The sequence below is a fragment of the Helianthus annuus genome, chromosome 9 (genome assembly GCF_002127325.2).
Source record: "Helianthus annuus cultivar XRQ/B chromosome 9, HanXRQr2.0-SUNRISE, whole genome shotgun sequence".
Lineage (NCBI taxonomy): Eukaryota > Viridiplantae > Streptophyta > Magnoliopsida > Asterales > Asteraceae > Helianthus > Helianthus annuus.
The window spans coordinates 128,204,385-128,220,493 of record NC_035441.2 but is presented as its reverse complement, the minus strand read 5'-3'; positions in this window follow the sequence as shown (position 1 = coordinate 128,220,493).

Genomic DNA, 16,109 nt, shown 5'->3' with positions numbered 1-16,109 from the left:
GTGATAGGCATGGATTGGTTATCTCATAACCAAGCCCAGATTGTTTGTGACAAGAAACAAGTGGTTATGAAGACTCCGTATGGTGAGCCACTTACCATACAAGGAGATACTCAGTATGGGTTGCCTAAGCAAGTGTCTATGCTTAAGGCGTCTAGATGTTTGAAGAATGGTTGTGTCATTTACATGGCACAAGTAACTATTGATGAACCAAAGCCCAAGGTTGAAGACATCCCTGTTATCTCTGAATATCCAGACGTATTCCCTGAAGAACTACCTGGTTTATCACCAGATAAGCAAGTGGAGTTCAGAATTGATATTATTCCTGGAGCAGCACCTGTTGCAAGAGCACCTTATAGGTTAGCACCGACTGAGATGAAAGAGTTAAGGACTCAACTGGATGATTTGTTGGCCAAAGTTTTATTCGACCTAGTTCATCTCCCTGGGGAGCACCGATTCTGTTTGTGAAGAAGAAGGATGGATCAATGTGTCTATGCATCGATTATCGCGAGCTAAACAAGGTTACAATCAAGAATAGATATCCATTGCCCAGGATCGACGATCTATTCGATCAACTGCAAGGGGCAAGTTACTTCTCCAAAACTGATTTAAGGTCAGGTTACCATAAGCTGAAGGTCAGAGATGAAGATGTGCATAAGACTGCATTCAGAACTCGTTATGGTCACTACGAGTTCTTAGTGATGCCTTTTGGGCTCACTAATGCACCAGCAGCGTTCATGGATCTCATGAATCGCGTTTGCAAGCCCTACTTAGACAAATTTGTCATTGTCTTCATAGATGACATACTTATTTATTCGAAGAACCAGGCTGATCATGAGAAACACCTTCGATGTATTCTTAAACTTTTTTCAGCAATAGAAACTCTACGCCAAGTTTTCAAAATGTGAATTTTGGCTTTGTGAAGTCCAATTTCTTGGACATGTGGTTAGCGAGTGTGGTATCCATGTGGATCCTGCTAAGATTGAAGCCATCATGAATTGGCAAGAGCCGAAGACGCCCATTGAGATTCGTAGCTTCTTGGGTCTGGCAGGATATTACAAGCGTTTTATTGAAAATTTATCAAGGATTGCTGCACCCCTGACTTCGTTGACTCGAAATAATATAAGTTTGATTGGGGTCCTAAGCAACAAGAATCCTTTGATATTCTTAAACTGAAGGGATCGAAGAATTTGTGGTTTACTGTGATGCATCGCACACTGGCATGGGATGTGTGCTTATGCAAAAAGGCAAGGTTATTGCCTATGCGTCCTGACAATTAAAGGTGCACAAGAAGAATTACACCACCCACGATTTGGAATTAGGTGCCGTTGTGTTTGCACTAAAACTTTGGAGGCATTATTTATATGGTACCAAGTGTGTAATCTATTTTGATCATAAGAGCCTTCAACATCTGTTTAATTAGAAGGATCTGAACATGAGACAACGTCGATGGATGGAGACACTGAATGATTATGATTGTGAAATCCGATACCATCCAGATATTGTTGATATTAGTGGATGCGCAGAGCAAGATATTGTGAAGTATGTTTCACAATCTTTCAAAGGTGAAGCTCTAGCTTGGTGGAGGTCTTTGATCCAAGCTACTTGAAAGATCTTGTTGTACAATCTGACATGGGATCAGTTTGTTACTCTGATCAAAGAGAATTTCTGCCCTTAACATGAAGTTGAGAAGATTGAGACTGACTTTTTAACATTGGTTATGAAGAACTTAGATTGTCAGGCATATCTCACGAGCTTCAACACTATGTCTTGATTGGTTCCTTACTTGGTTACACCGGAACCAAAACGCATTGCTCAATTTATTGGGGGTTTAGCCCCAGAGATTAAAGCTAGTGTGAAAGCATCAAGACCTACTACCTTTAGGTCAGTGGCTGATTTGTCATTATCACTTACCCTTGAATGAAAGGTTGTTAGCCGCTCAGAAGGAAGCTGTATTAGAAGCTAACTATCCAAATGAAAAATTAGGAGTAACTGCTGAACAATTATCATATGGCAAGGATGGGATCCTAAGATTGAATGGACGAATATGGGCTCCAATTTATGGAGGACTTCGAGACGTTATACTTCAAGAAGCCCACAACTCCAAATATTCCGTTCATCCTGGTAGTGACTAGTGATAAGATGTATCAGGATTTAAAGGCAAAACACTGGTGGATAGGTTTGAAGAAATCTATAGCCACCTATGTGGCTAAATGTCTGACGTGTGCTCAAGTTTAGGAAGAACATCAGAAGCCGTCAGGTTTGCTACAACAGCCTGAACTTCCCACCTGGAAGTGGGAAATGGTAACTATGGATTTTATCACTAAGTTATCGAAAACAAAGCGAGAAAATGATACCATTTGGGTAATAGTAGATAGACTGACTAAGTCAGCCCACTTCTTACCTATTAAGGAAACACACAGCTCAGATAAGTTAGCTCAGGTGTACGTGGACGAGATTGTATCTCTTCATGGAGTGCCAGTGTCAATCATCTCTGATAGGGATACGAGATACACATCGCACTTTTGGAACAGCTTTCAGCAATCGTTAGGTACTCGATTAAATTTCAGCACTGCATATCATCCTCAGACGGATGGTCAGAGCGAACACATGATACAAACACTTGAAGATATGCTACGAGCTTATGTTATTGATTTAGGTGGAAGTTGGGATGATCATCTTCCATTGATCGAATTTTCGTACAATAATAGCTATCATTCGAGTATTCAAGTTGCACCTTTTGAAGCTTTGTATGGAAGAAAGTGCAGAACGCCAGTTTGCTAGGCAGAAGTTGGAGATGTCCAACTAACAGGACCTGATATAGTCCTGGAGACGACAGATAAGATTGTGCGGATACGTGACCATCTCAAAGCTGCCAGGGATAGGCAGAAAAGCTATGCAGATAAAAGGTGTAAACCTCTGAAATTCGAGGTAGGAGACAAAGTGTTACTTAAGGTATCACCCTGGAAAGGGGTAATGCGTTTTGGCAAGACAGGCAAGTTAAGCCCAAGATACATAGGACCATTCGAGATCATCGAATATGTCGGAATAGTGGCTTACAAGTTAAACCTACCTAAAGAGCTCAGTGGAATTCATAATGTGTTTCACATTTACAATCTGAAGAAGTGTCTAGCTGATGAACCGCTAGCCATGTCACATAAGGATGTGCATATAGATGAGAGCTTAAAGTTTGTTGAAAAACCTTTGTCGATTGAGGATCGACAGGTTAAGAAACTTCGAAAGAAGCATGTACCGATTGTGAAGGTTAAATGGGATGCCCGTAGAGGTCCCGAATACACGTGGGAGGTGGAATCTACAATGAAACAGAAGTACCCTCATTTATTTCAGTAAATCTCGAGGTCGAGATTTCTTTTAAGGGGGTGAGGATGTAACACCTCGTAAAAATCACAACCAATATAATGAGGACACGTGTCATGAGCTTTCAATGTGTAAGGAATTATTTTCGAGGGACTAAAATTGTCAAATAATGTAAATATGTAAGTAAAGAGATCCAAAGTGTCAACATGCCATTCATGCGCCTCTGATTGACCTCACATGAAGTTCGTATTCTTTAACAAATAATTTATCGAACATTGGAAGTCGTTGTGTTAAAAACAAGGATCTTACGAAACATAGGGGTTAAAAGCGTCAACATGTTAAAGTTACCTCCGAGTGACCTTTAACGAACCCAAAAAGATTGTAAATAATTTAATTTTTTGCTCACAAGAAAATTAGATATTAAATTTATGTAGTTTCAAAGAAAACAAGACTTTTCGGGTGATCGTACAACTAACCGGGAGCTTAACGGAGTTAGTATATGACCCAAGGTCCTTAAAAGTTAACTATGGGGGTCCAAAATACAATAAATGGAAGTTATATAAAGTTTATATGGACCAGGGACCGAAAATGCAAAGCTGCCAAAGTTTTTACCGGATCAGGAGGTCTACGCGGCCCGCGTAGACCCTTTAAGGATCTAACGCGGCCCGCGTAGAAGTCACCAGCGACCAAAACCTGCACAGCTGCAGGTTAATCAGTTTCCACCGTCTTTTCATGCCATTTCTTGATACCAGGGATTGAGCCAACAGATTTTCATGCATAGGGGACACCTGGGATCATCAGGAATCACTTGTAGGCTTGTGTGGAATGATCTTGTGAAGTTTAAATTCCTATATAAAGCCTTCTTGTTTGCTAGTCATTTGTTCATTCACCAAAAATTATTCAAACTCACTCTCTGGAGCTCTCTGGACTTCAAGCAAGTTTCCCTCATCTCCTAATTCGTGCTAAGAGCCTTTGTATGCATTCTTAGCCCCTCTAGTTTAAGTTTTATTAGCTTAATGACCAAAAGTCAAAGCCGTCGTAATTAAGCTTTGACTTAGTGATTAATCACTAATGGTCCAGCCATTATTCGAAATGTAAGTGGCTATGAGTTGGTAATTATGTGGGTAATAAGTCCTTAAAAGGGCACCCCCCTGATTATCACTCTAACTTGGTCAATTGTCGGGTCAAACTTAATATTAAAAAGTCAACAGAAAGCTATTTTTGCAAATAAACACATAACTGATAATGTAGAGGTTATGGAACATGTTTTAACATTAAAATAACTTGGTAAATAATGTAGGAACATGTCTAAGCATGTTCAACCCGACAATTCCGAGTTTGGGCTCGGTTCGGAACCGAAAGTCGCAAAAGAAGACTTTTGCTTTGACTTTCAGTTCTGACCCGATTTAGCTTGTTTTAGATATGCCTTAAGGTTCCTTTAGGACCATATTATAGGTTAGTAAAACCCTCTGAGGTTATACTACATGGTTCCTTATTTATCCGATTCATTTGCATGTTTCCGTTAATTGTTTAAATGTTAACCATTATGCCCTTTTGACCTTAAAACGAGATTTTTGAAATTGTGTGAAAACGAAAACCTTTATTACTGATTTATAAACTTGTCCTAAAAATTTGACATCAGTTTGAGGTCTAAATTAGGAGTTATGCTCAATATCGTAATTTGAAAACTTTTTATTAATTAAACGGCATTTTTATCATAAAGCCTATTTAAACCCAAATTTCGACACCAAACTTTTTACCCACTGATGTAATAATTATCTTGGGATTTTTGAAGATTTTTATTAATTTTTAAACTGATCATAACATGGGGTTCTTGCTTTTATTCGGTAATTGACGGTTATACCCTTTTTGCTACTGATTTCATACGATAAATAAAATATTTTAAGCCTTCTGGACTGATAAAAATCTCAGCTTTCCTTATATAACCTGAAAATCACCTAAAACCGACTTTTTACGCGTTTTAAACGCATAGTATGGATTAAAACTATTTTTGACACATAAGACTTAATACCTACTGATGTTTTAAGTAAATTTTTATACTTTAACAGTAAGTAAAAGTTTTGAACTCAGATTTCCAAATTTGACCTTAAAGCTTATGTGAAATGACCAAAATACCCCTACGGTGCATAGTTTGGCCATAAATGATATATTTCACATATATGCAATATCTCACTGATATAACCTACTAAGATAAATATTTTTACTAACCAGTTTAGACCAGAACCTCAGATTATTATTTGACCTCTTTTATAATCTTAAAAATGACCAAAATACCCCTACGGGGCATAAATTGATTTCAAATTCGTTTTGGGCATAATGGAAGGTATCATACTGATATCATAACACACTTTAAGTTTATTAACTTAGGGAACCTATACATGACTCATTTGGTTACCCGTTAAGCATTATTCGCGTTCGGTGCGGTTTATGTAACTAGTTTTCATAAATTGACCGAAACGGGTCAAACCTTATCATTTTTGTTTCAATCTAGAATGTGTTTAGTTTACCCATATTATACAAGTCTTCATACTCGTCGGGTCTAAATCACATTCTAATCCGCTCTTCGCTTAATCTTGCGTTTTGAACCGTATATCTTCCTTTAAAACTAACCGGTCTAAGCTTAAACTTAAGTAAGACCCGTTAGGAATCTAATAGGTTATTAAAACCTTCGTTCCAGATTTAGGAGCCCTGTAAAAGATATTTGAACTTGCTGATTGTATACGGCTGGGATAAATTTGTATAATTTGCTCAGGTAAATACTTTTAACTTATTTTCCCTTATACGGGCTTGGGGTACGGTATATAAAATACCGCTTGGTTGGGTATTGAATTTTTAATCATATGAAGGTTAAATCATTGAGATAACCCGTTTAATCTGTTTTGTTTGTTTTAAGCCTTTGGGGGGGATAATGACCATGTCCTGGGTATCTTTGGCTCATTCATTGAAATGGCCATGACTTAAGCACGGGGTGTAGGCATACACCTGCCGGTGCATATGTAAAATAATGTACCCGCCTGCTCGAGAATAACTCGTCGTGGGATATATTATATGGTGTGTCAATTAATCCTTAACCCGGTATTCAGCCCGGGCTACTGAACGTATAACAAACATATAATTCTTTTACAAGTTTATTTTTTAAATAATTATCCCAAGTTATAAAAGATTATTTGTGCCTTGTGCATTTAAATCAATTTTCTTAAAACATTTTCAAAAGTGTCGGTTAATTGTATTTACTAGTGTAAACTGACGTACTTTCCAAAAGGTTAAGTGCAGGTACTATTCGAAATAGGTTGGCTATTCCTGAGTGAATAAATAAAGAGTCTTGCAAGCTTTGTCACTTAAAAATCTGTTGAACAATATCTTCTTTTGTTTAGATCCACCTGTGGATCCTTTTACATTCCATTTGTAATACTTATGTTACTTTCAATTCGGTTTGTAATATTTTACTTTAGACTTCCGCTGTGCATTGAACTGTGATAAAATTGACTATGATGATATCAACTACGTCACGATACTCCCCACCGGGCCCACCGGTAATACGTGGAAATATCGGGGTGTGACAACAAGACAACAACCGACCAACACTGGTCTTCACCCATGCTCCCCGATCCTTCTTCGAAATGTCGGTAACGTTTTGGTAGTGTTTTGTGAGGGTGGATGTAAGAAAAATCAGCCTAAAGGTATATAGGGAAGCCCAAGCAACAACTGTCTCGGTAGGTTCCAAATGGATCATCTGCAATTCCAAATGGACCATTTAGAACTAACTCGGTGGAGAACTTTGTTGAAAACGGATCATTTGCACAACAAATGGTCTGTTTGGAATGGGGTAGGTAATAGTGTATGCCAACTGTGCCTCGTGATCAGTGTAGCATATTTGGGTGCAAATGGTCCGTTTGCATTCCAAATGGTCCATTTGCATTCCAAATGGTCCATTTGGACCTCAAGAAAGCTGAATAATAAATGTTGTTGACAATGGTCCACCTGGAATTCTAAATGGACCATTTGGAACATCTTTCGACAAAAACTTGGCCTCTTTGTTTCATCTTTAGTCTTTACTACAAGAAAATGGAGCTAATGCAACCCAATAAAATGATGCATTAGGCCTTGAAAAAGTTGCAATTTACTGAACATGTGTTGATATGGGTGTATGATAAAAGTGAGTTGTAGCCACTGCGTTTGGATTAGGGGTATGTTGGTATTTTGGGAAAAAAAATTGATTTAACTTTTAAGAATTAGATTGAGTTGGTGAACTAGGATATGTGACAAAAGATGAAGAGTTCTGAGTATAATTTTCATATTCTCTGGCAAAATGCCTTAATCTGTGACCCTTGTAACAGTCAACCCTAGATTTATCCTTCTCAAAATTACCCTTTCCATTTAAACCAGGAAACTTCCTACAAGTTTTTTTTATAGAATTGATTAGTTTTGAGACTCAGTAGGGCAAATTGGTCAAGAATATTAAATTCTTCTTGATCAATTGGATCCATAGGTTGTAGATCATACATTACAAGGGCAAGATTTTGGTTCACAACTCATGATGAGTTATTTTGAAAATTAAGTCCAGTAGTTATGTCAACAATTTTATCACAACTCTAGTTACTCACATGGTTGATATGTGATGATCCATCATGACTCATTAATGTTGTGTTACCAAAAGAGTAATCATCAGTAACCTTTCCTGATGACATCAACTTCTGTTTATGGTCAAGTTCTCTCACAAATGTGAGCAGTTTCCATGAAGTTGTGTCAGTCATTTCCTTGAATCCAATAGAGTTTTTCAAGACAATTTCTATTTTATTCCATTTGTTAGGGAGAGATCTTAAATATCTATGACTCGAAGCAGCATTTGTGTAAGTTTGATTAGCAAGCCTTAGCTCACTGATTAAGCAATTATATCGCTCTAACTATTGAGTCAGAGGTTCACCTTGAAATGAGTGAATGTCTCATACTTTTAATTCAAGATTTCCCTATTGTTATCATGTACTTGATCTATGCCACCAAATTGTTCATTCAAAGCATACCATAATTCCTTAGCATTCTTAACGTGGAGAAATCTAGCATAAATTTTTATTGGATAAGGCCATAGCCAGTATCCCGAATGCCTTAGCATCAATCTCTAATATCTAGAAATCTTGCTTAGAATAATTAGTAGGTTTCTTAGGAACATTAACATTTGGTTGTTCAGTACTTGGTATAGAGGGAACGTATGGACCAAAACCCCTGACCTCCAGCAACCTGTGTTCTGCTGAGATAGGTGGTGACACATCCTTGGTTGCCATATCTTGAATTCATGCCGAATGAGCATCGGAGACTTGTTTTTCGATTCGGTATTATGAGGATCATGAGTGATTGACATCTCTTTGAATTCTATTGAGTTTTTCTTAAAAAACAAAGTTTTAGAAACAAATTAATGTTCTGATTATTCTAATTCTTCTCAAGTCCTTCGATCACTTAATCGGTTATCAATATGAGCTCTGTTTGTCTTCTGAATCAACGTTAAGTCAATTTAGCGTAACCGGCTCTAATACAAATTGTTGAATCTGAGAGTATGTGTTAGTGCGAGTTTTTGATAAAACATTTTAATTAATTCGTAAATTTAATCAAACAATGATAATAAAAACATCATCATAAACACAGCTCGATTTGGGAATTATTGTCAAAATGATTTCATATATTCATCATGTTATATTATAATCAAAGGTACAAACTAACTCCCCCTTACCAGGTGCACCTCTCTCTCTCTCTCTCTTAGTTCTTCTACTTTTAAGCGCTAAGAGTTCTACATCTTACATGCATCATGGTTTTGTTTTCTATATATAGAGGAGAGAACCGTTGATGACGTCATCATGAAAGCGACCCTAAACAACCTAAGAAATGATCTAACTACCAGCAGTTTGCAAAATTGTTGAATAGTTAGGAAAAATACTGTTACATTGAAACTACTAATAAAACAAAGGTAAATAGGTGGTATTCCAAAACAACAGGAAGGATTCCAACACTTTTGAAATCCAGTACTTCTGGTCTTTAATTGTAACACCCCAAAAGTTTTCGTCCAACTATGCGACGACACGTCTCCCGAATCTCCAACTAATCTCGACTATGTGGAAGGAGATGCACCCACATTAAATACGTTGATTGAAACGTGTCCTGAATTCTCCAACTAATTCCAACTATGTGGAAGGAGAGGGACTAAAAATGCCAAAATGGGAAAAGAATAAAGTCTAATGTGACACCTGTGTCACTGCAACCATCAAACAGATTCCAAAACAATGAAATATTGTATCTCATACCTTGGACTTGTACAAATATGTGTATCGTTTGCACATATCAACTCTTGTTCGATTTTAAGTTTTAAATCGCTCTCTGGAGGGTTATACGCGCTCTGATGCGTAAAAATAACCAGTTTAATCCAAGGAATACTCCGGAATAGTGACATAGGCTTAACATACCTTAAATAACCTTTACATAACTTAGAAATAAGTTTTGAAGGCTTTGGTATGGCAAAAACAAGTTAATTCGCTTACAGGGACTAAACTTGACAAACTGCGAAAGTATGCCAATTTGAACTGTAACGAACATTCCGGAACATGTCCATAAGTTAAACATACCATAAATATCCTTTACATGGCTTAGAAATAGGCTTTGAGGTGTTTGGTATGCTAAAACAAACATTTGGATCATTCAGGGACTAAAAGTGTCAAAAAGTGCACAAGTTTGCACTTTTGCGCATAACTTACGTTCTGAATACATCCGGACATCCAAAATTTATGTAAGCATCCTTATATTATGCCTTAGTGTTTGGCATGAGAAAAATCCATTCGTCGCGTCATTTGGATCGTCTTTCGCGCTTATGCGCATTCCGTCGTAATTAAGCGAACATCGCGATCGTACGGCCAAACGAGCCAACATACGGAACATTTTTGGGCATGTTTCATGTCCACAATGTTTAGGCATCATTTTGGGGCCTTAAAGATGGCTTTACAGGTCTTAAAAGGGCTGGAAATAGCTTAAAAACGCAACAGGGGCCAAATATGTAAATTCTGCAAGTGGTGCAGATCAGACGGGGCCAGGCGACCCGCGTAAGACCTGCACACACTTTCACGCGGGCCGCGTGAGGATGTCTGACAGAAAGATTTTGCATTTAATGCAAAATCTGGCCTTTCGTTCGATCAAGAGGCGATGCCTTTTCACCCAATGAAGGGCCAAGGGCCAAGTTCAGTGAATTTAACCATTGGACACATGTACGCACAAGATCAAGGCACGATATTCGATAAAACGATCCTAACGGTTCCACTTTTCCTATAAATACCCCCCCCATTTGTGTAAAAACCCACAAGAATCAGATCTAAAGCTCTAAGTTGAAACCATTGTTTCATACCTGAGCTATTTGATCTTGATTAGCACTCGGGGCCCCTCCGTAAGTCTTCTTTCGCTCTTTTATTCGCTTTTCGAGTCCGAAAGTCAACGTTTTGTTGACTTTCTGCATTGACCAGCTCATGGTCGATGCGAAGTTCATGGAACTTCATAACGTGAGTGTGATCACGATGGTTATGGTCCATGGTGACCATACCTACTGATCACCACGTTATCTAGGCTCAGTGACGAGTCGTAGTTTCGGCCAAAATGTGCATTCTTGCATATTTTGTAACCAAACTACTCGTGGGCATCAAAGCCGTTTGTTTTGATGTCAAACGTGTTTTCTAAACTTAGATAAGCATGTTCTAACATGCTTAGCTCGTCACGTTTAGTACAGTTAACCAAACTACTCGTGGGCATCAAAGCCGTTTGTTTTGATGTCAAACCTGTTTTCTAAACTTAGATAAGCATGTTCTAACATGCTTAGCTCGTCACGTTTAGTATAGTGCTTATATAGGGTCGTAAGGTAAAAGATCTAAACCATCGCTTATACTTTCGAACCCGACCCATTTGGTCGATCCTTAGGATCCGACCAAACATATTAGGTGACCATAGCTATAACCTTCCGAGGTTATACCTAGTGGTCGCGATGTTAGGCGTTTCGAACGCATTCTACGCGAACGACGCGTAAGGTAGCATAAGCTACCTAAACGGGTCGTGGTGGACCGTAAGCACTTAGGTTAGGTTTCATTTTAGTATGTAGGCTTTGTTAAACCATACTACACGAGTCTCCATACTCGTTTGGTTTACGAACCCGCGTACTATCCGATCCTTCCGATTTGGTCCGGTATATTAACATAGCTACCTATTAGGTGCCGTTTGATATCCCGTGATCTTTAGCATTATCTGGTTATTATACAAGAACTCCAAAGCAATCTCAGGTGAGTACATTGAACCCCTCTTTTACTGTTTTCCAAACTGTTTTGGGGTGAAGCATGTGTACCTATCTGTTATTTTCATGATTTTAAAGTATAATTGATTATGCATGTTAGTATTTATCTTTTGACAAACTAAATGACTATCTATGGTTTAAACACTGATTTCTCAAAGATTACAAAAGTAATTGTTGGAATAGTACTTATTTTGTTCACCAGACCGATTGGTAGTATGATATAGCGCTATAGGACTAGACACCCCATTCCTGTTGTCATGGAATGTCTGAAACCAATTTGTTTCTCCATCCAAATAGGGATTTCCTTTGTGGTATCCTTATAGTCTTAAAGGTGTAGTTTGATGCACTAGGTCTGAATGAATTCTTAAATCGCACCTTTAAAGTATATTTTGATATATTCCCAAAAAGTATAGTTTGATATACTCTCATGTGTGGTATTGTACAGAACCAACATATATTTTGTAATCATCCAAAGCATATTTTGATATGTTATTTACAAACCAAGACATAGTTTAATATGTTATTTATCACATCCAAAGCATATTCTGATATATTACTTACAAAACTAAAGCATAGTTTAAATGTGTTATTTATAAATCCAAGGTATACTTGTAATATACTACTGAAAACGATTATTTTGAACAACTAAAGTATATTTAATATACTATCTATCAAACGATTTGGTTTTGGTTAGTGTTTAGATAATGGAACGAGTGTAATGTGATGAAAACAGGGTAGATACGCCGCTGGTACTTCTTATATATAAGTGTTTTCATTGCATTACATACCGTTGCGTTATTTAGTACATTTGGGTTAACAATATTGGAACTGAAAATATATTTTAATATATTACTTATTCAACTTTCTTAAAACCAAAGTATATTTTATATATACCACAAACGTTTTATCCAAAACATTGTTTTCCAAACAACTTAACTTATATAAACTCATTTTTCATGGTTATTCATTTAACCATACATTATTCTCTTATTTATACATATCATCTGATCTTATCGTTTTTCAAACGATTTACAAGACAAAGCAAATTACAAGGTTCATGACTGACTGTTACTAAACATTTTCTCCAACATAAGTCATGAATTCCGTTTTCACAAAACCAATGTATCTCACAGGCATTTTTATGCTGACGTACCTATTTTTACACATGTTTCAGGTGCTGTCTTGAGATGATTGTTGATACATGCTACATTTAGGATGGACTCGTGCCTTAGCAACTTTAAAACTTGGAAGATCATAGTTGTACTTATGTGATTGTGATAGAACAATGAGTTCATTTAATCAATAAAAGAATATTTAAATTTCCATGTGTTATGAAACAATGATTCTGTCCCAACACTCCCCGACGTTTCCGCCACGTTTTGTATGTTCTACGTGGTCGGGGTGTGACAGAAAAGTTGGTATCAGAGCTCATGGTTATAGGGAATTAGGTTATTAGTAATGCTTTGACCTAGTCTATAACCTTCCTAGGACCCTAACGCGAGTTTACTTGCGTTTAGTCATAAAACAATATTGTCACCTATCCTTAGGCGACGACCCCAACAAGAACATAAATTTCAAAACCGCTTTGAAAACTAATCATCTGTTCTAGGATGATTGATTTCTAGGTTTTGAACCCTCTGTTATAGGGTTTTGAACCCCTTTGAATTTTCAAAATCCCGTTAAAGTTGGTCTAAATAATGTGAACACATGCAAACTGGAAGGGTGGATGCCTGTACCCTGAGTTTTCTGTCTAAGGCTAGAGTGTTCGTACAAATCCACATAATCGGACCAGTCACTCTTACCTGGGAACTCTTGGGGTGAGTGTCCACTTATAGGCGAGCATGTCTTCGCGATACATTATTTTTGGCCTATTTGCTTTGATTAATCACCGAGGTCGTTTGTTACTTTGTAGTAACAAACAAATGACCACTATCCATGCTTTCATCAGATTTGTTTCATCTCATTCTTTTCGTCTAATTCTCTCACTCGTTTCCTCTCATGTTTCCCCTTTTAGAATGCCTCCTCGACGCGACAATCAGATGGCGAATGCCGAACTGGCGGAAATCATCGCGCAACAAATGGCTGCTGCCTTCCCAATTCTTTATGCTCAAATAACTCAAGCCATCAACAACAACAATGCTCCATGCAATTTCAAGATTTTTAACTCGGCTAAACCGCTCAAGTTTAATGGTTCTGAGGGAGCAACTGGTCTTCTTCAATGGTTCGAGAGCATTGAGAATACTTTCCGTCACGTTCAGTGTCCTGAAAATCGCAAGGTCGAGTTTTCTTCGAGTGTGTTTCAGAAGAGGGCTCTTACGTGGTGGAACGGGGTTATGAGAGACCGCGGTGCAGAGGTTGCATTAGCACAGACTTGGGCCGAGCTTAGGGCTCTTATGATGAAGGAGTTCTGTCCTCGTCATGAGCTTAGGGCTCTAGAAAGGGAATTTGATGATTTAAAGCAAGACAGTGGGGAACATCGAGCCTATACTGATCGCTATGAGGAATTGAGCTTGTTATGCCCTACTATGGTTACGCCTCTGGATAAGGCGATTGAGAAATACATTGATGGGCTTCCTGACGTAGTTCAGGACATTGTTACTGGCAGCAACCCTACTACTGTCAGACAAGCCATTGAATTGGCTGCCACTCTGACTGAATCCCAAATCAGGAAGCGCAAGCTGTTTCGGAAGGGCGACTTAAGACCATCTGACGAGACTGCTCATGTGGAACCAAAGGAAGAAAGTGCTGAGGTGTCCAAGAAGAAAAAGCGCAAAGCCTCTCAAAGCTACGCTGTAACTGCTCAAGACAAACAAGTTACACCAAACCAGCCAACACAACCTCGTAAAAGACAAAACTATGTTGGTACCGCACCGTTGTGCAACAAATGCAACCGTCATCATCTAGAGCAAAAGCAGTGTCACAAATGTACCCACTGTGGGCGGTTGGGACATTTGATCAATGTTTGTCGTTATGCAAATCAAGCTGCTGCAAACCCTGCTGCTGTTCAAGCACGGTTCTCTCCAGGTCATGTTATAATTGTGGTGACCTTACCCACTACAGGAACAATTGCCCAAGGCTTGTTAACATACCTCCAGCGTGTGGACGAGTGTTCAACATCAATGAGGCAAACATGAACAATGATGCAGCAGTGAACAATTAGTGTTTTGTATTTCCTTAGTTGCTATCTTTTGACACTTCAAGACAATTCCGTTGTTACATAAATAAAGATTTGTTGTTTTTATTTCTGCAAAATTTATGCGTTTGTGTGAATGCTTGATGCAACTTTATGATGTCAACCCAAAGACAAACTACTCGTATGGTTCTGTCATATTATGATCACTTGTGATCTCCCCAAGAACCTTAAACTCTCGTTTCTTTTAAGAAACAAAGTCAAACTCTTACTGAGAATCCCTCTATCTTTATAGATAGATCTTTATAAATCGTTAAAGTGCCAAATGAAATCCATAGATTGGATTCCTAGTGTGCCTTAATATCCATACCTAAGGATAACAAAATAAAGAATCAGGTTAACTAAATTTGTGCTTATGTGCTTTCTTACATGTTTTGTGGTTGTATATGATCCATCCAAATCCTCATAGAATCTTTCATATCTCATACGAGAGATTCATAATAGGATATCCAAAGATACTATCTTAAACCCCTAATGGATTTCAACATTGTAGTTAAGTCCCTCTGGTTATAAAGTATTATTCTATAATTGGACCTCTTGAATGGTCTGCTTAAACAAATTGATTTTGAAGATCTGATTAGAAATATCATGTGATGGTATAACTAAAAATGATCCCTTAAGTGGTCTATTTAAAGAGATCGTACGACGGTCTAGTTAAGAAGATCATGAGTTGATATAGTCGAATCGCTTCATGTTTATTCAAGTAGTATTTCCTACGCATTATGAAATGGACGGTGTGGACTGTGCAAGGAATTACGTAATTATGGAGGCCTACATAATTATGGAATTCAGTGCACAGGAGCCACAGGAAGCTTCATCTTGCGTTAAGACCTAGTGACAAGAATAATGATACGGGAGAAGTCTCGGACCTCGACCAATGTCATTTGTTCCCACGCTTCCCGAATTCTGATCTCAATCACACACCAAGTTTCCTATGATAAGTCTTCATAAGAAACATCCTTATGTTCGTAGTTCAAAATTCCATGTTTTATTATTACTAGGAATTCGCTTGAGGGTTAACAAATTCGCTAAGAGTCCTAACATGGCCCCGAGTTTTACTTAAGGGTTCAAGGGATCTATTAGAAGGCGAAACCGTCACAGCTGTCTTCACAAGTTTCCTCTAGAATTAAATTTCGGGACGAAATTTCCTAAAGTAGGGGAGACTGTAACACCTGTGTCACTGCAACCATCAAACAGATTCCAAAACAATGAAATATTGTATCTCATACCTTGGACTTGTACAAATATGTGTATCGTTTGCACATATCAACTCTT